This window comes from Frankliniella occidentalis, unplaced genomic scaffold (genome assembly GCF_000697945.3).
Source record: "Frankliniella occidentalis isolate FOCC.00 unplaced genomic scaffold, Focc_3.1 Scaffold663, whole genome shotgun sequence".
Classification (NCBI taxonomy): domain Eukaryota; kingdom Metazoa; phylum Arthropoda; class Insecta; order Thysanoptera; family Thripidae; genus Frankliniella; species Frankliniella occidentalis.
The window spans coordinates 12,434-15,997 of record NW_026267777.1 but is presented as its reverse complement, the minus strand read 5'-3'; the positions used below and the strand labels follow the sequence as shown (position 1 = coordinate 15,997).

The 3,564-nt window shown below is 56.5% G+C and overlaps 1 protein-coding gene across 3 annotated transcripts in view; it reads right to left on the bottom strand.

Moving 5' to 3' along the window:
- The window catches only part of LOC113216779 (C3 and PZP-like alpha-2-macroglobulin domain-containing protein 8), a 16,813-nt gene that overhangs the window by 9,840 nt on the left and 3,409 nt on the right, over positions 1-3,564 (bottom strand). The window lies entirely within an intron of this gene.

Sequence of the window (3,564 nt, the reverse complement as noted above, 5' to 3'; positions counted from 1 at the left end):
TCCGCCCCCCGCGGCAACCCCACCCCAGTGCAAGTGGGCCTTCCCCGGCCCCACAGCCCACCAACAGAGGGGTCGCAAGCCTGCTCCGCACTATAAGCGAAGTCAAGTTCGAGATCAAGGACATCCCCCTTGAGGAGCTCACCGCAGCGTGCTGGCGCTTCATCGCAGAGGCCACCGCCGCATCACCAAAGGACAGGCTGCGCGCCGTCGCCACCTTCACCGCGTATATCGCCGCCTAATGGAAGGCCTCAAGATTGTGTCGCTGAATGCTAACGGGCTGGCAGCGTACGGCCGCTCCCGCCTGCCCCTCCTCGCCGACATACTAGCCAAGCACCAAGCCGACGTCGCCCTGGTCCAAGAAACGCTCCTCACCCAGAAGCGCAGGGCGTCGATACCGGGTTACCGGCACTACCGCCGCCACAAGGACGACGACACGCGCGGGCTGTCTGTGTTTGTAAAGGAAACCCTACAACACATCCAGCTGGCCACTCCACCCACGCGTTCAATCCATGCTCAGGCAGTGGAGGTGGTCACGGAGACGGTGCGGGTGACCGTTGTCAATGCCTACAACTCCAATCACGCCGGGATAGACGTCGACGAGATGGACGCCCTCCTGAGGACGGGCCCGCGCACCATAGTCGCAGGCGACCTGAACGCCAAGCACGGCGCGTGGCAGAGCGAGGCCTCGCAGGGCAGACATTTAAACCCTGCTGGCTCTACCCTGCACGCCCACTACCTGGACCGCGAGTACAGCCTCGTGGCGCCGGGCGAGCCCACCCGCACGGACCCGCGCACGGGCAACACGACTACGCTGGACATAGCGCTGGCGTCCAGAGTGCCGCACCTGGTGACCGCGGAGACTCTCCCCTGCGTCGGGTCCGACCACAACCCGGTCCTCTTCACCGTCCACGTGCCCCCGCGCCACGCGCTGCCCCGGCCGCGCCTCAACTACAACAAAGCTGATTGGGCGCGCTTCGGGCGAGAGGTGCACGAGGCATTAGTCATCCGCCGCTTCAACACGACGGAGGAGATAGACGACGGCGTGCATCACCTCACCACGTCTATCCAAAGCGCAATAGCCAAATCCATCCCGTTCACCTCCGTCACCCGGTCACCCGAAGAGCTCCCCCCCCACCTAGTAACACTGAAGAGAACGAAGAACTCGGCCAAAAGGCGCTGGCTACGAAACCGCTCACCAGACGACCGCACCGCATACAATCTCGCCAAACGCATCTTTCAGAAGAAGCTCACCGACTGGCTGAGCAGCAAGTGGACTGAGCGGCTCAGCAAGGCGTCTAATCACACCGACGTCTGGAAGCTCGCGAAGTCGATGAAACGCTCGGCCCACTTCACGCCCCCCCTGACCACCCCCGCCGGCCCCGCCTACTCAGCACAGGCCAAAGCGGCGGCAATCAGCACCCACTTCCAGAACGCTCACACACAAAACGACCACATGGGGGACAAAACGGACACTGACCAAGTCACGACCGACCTCCAAAATTACCTACGCGACACACCGGACATTCCACTGAAACCAACCACACCTCAAGAAATCCGAGACATAATAAAATCAAGACAGCCCCGCAAGGCCCCGGGTACGGACGCCATACAGAACATCGTACTTAAACACCTGCCACGAAAAGCAATTGCCTTCATGACGGTGCTCTTCAACGCCTGCCTCACCCTTGCCTACTTTCCCCGTGCCTGGAAGCACGCAAACGTGTTGCCCCTCCCTAAGCCGGGTAAGGATGACACCCTACCTCAAAACTACCGACCGATATCGCTGCTCAGCGCCAAGAGCAAGGTGCTGGAGTCCATTATAAACACGCGAATCCTCACACACCTGGACAAGGAGGACCTGCTGAATCCCCAGCAAATGGGCTTCAGGAGGGGGTGCTCCACAACGCATCAAGTGACCCGTCTCGCGGACTACATCACGGACGGGTTCAACCAGGGGATGCACACCGCGGCTGTGTTCCTGGACGCCTCCGCCGCCTTCGACACGGTGTGGACCGAGGGCCTCCTCTACAAGATGGCGGTCATGAAGTTCCCTGCCCGTCTCATCCGCCTCCTGCGGGCCTACCTGACAGAGCGCAGCTTCCACGTCACGCTGGAGGACGCCGTATCCCCCCTCCGCCCTGTTGCCAAAGGCACCCCCCAAGGCAGCATACTGGGCCCGGTGCTGTACATCATCTATGTCAATGACATACCCAGGCCGGGTGTCCGGATCGCCCAGTACGCGGACGACACGGCGGCCTTCTACCGCGACAAGGACGTGGAGACGCTAGTCCAAAGGCTGCAGCATGCCCTGGATGAGCTGCTTCAGTACTTCAAACGGTGGCGCCTAAAAATAAATGCCCAGAAGACTGAAGCAGTTTTCTTTACCAAACGTCGCCCACAGAACGTGGATGACCATCTGCTTCGCGTGGAGGCCCTCCCCATCCCGTGGCGGACCAGTGCGCGCTTCCTGGGGGTCATCCTGGACCGCCGCATGACCTTCGGGGCCCACGTGCAGACCGTACAGAGGAAGGCTGCGGGTGCTATGTCCGTCATCTACCCTCTCATCAGGCGGAGCAGCCCCATCACGCAGGACGTCAAGGTAATGATCGCTCTGGCCTACGTGCGATCCATCCTGACGTATGCCGCCCCTGCCTGGGCCGGCATTGCGGCTGACTCCCACCTACAGAAACTACAAATAATACAAAACAAATACCTGCGACTGGCCCTCAAACTACCTCGACTGACCAATATGAGACGGACGCACACTTCACACCAGATACCACTAATAGGAGATTTCATTCAAAAACTCACCACCAACTTCTTCACTAAAAACCAAAATAGCACCAACGTACACATCCTCGCCCTGGGGGAAGTCAAGCCCGACACCACACCTTACAAATTCACACACCGTACACCTAAACACCGATTGTTTCAACTAGACATGTAACACAGCACGTGTGGCGCACCACCCAAAAATTTGATTAACTGTATATATTGTATCATATTTCTTAATTAATTATTTATTTTTTCTGTTATTTGTTATTGGCTGAGCGATTAGCGAAGCCCATTACTCCACTGACCGGAAAAGTTTCATTCTGTTTGTTTGTCTGTTTGTTTGTCTGTTTGTCTGTCTGTCCGCACGATAACTCGAGAAAGAATTGAGCGAGCGACCTGGGATTTTCAGGGTCGTTTTGCATCATAAAAAGACAGATCGAGTTCGAAGATGAGCACTCTAGCTCAAAAATTGACTTTTTAAAAAATCACAAACCACAGGTCGCAAAATATTTATTCTTTTCAAATATTTTTCCTATGGACTCCTAAGGGGTAACTCGTGAAAGTAGAACCCTACGGGCTTAAATTTCGTCCGTTTTGCTCTATCTTGTACCGTTTAGATGCTAGGGGGCATTTCTTGACAAAAAAGAGGTGAAAATGATTAAATGGTCGATTAAATCGTTAAAAAGACTTTATATCGAAAAATTGTATATACACTCCTATTACCCCGTCTCGGGTGTCAGCGCCGCAGGCCTAGCTGTATGTGCGCCAGGCGCGTCGCAGCGTAACAGT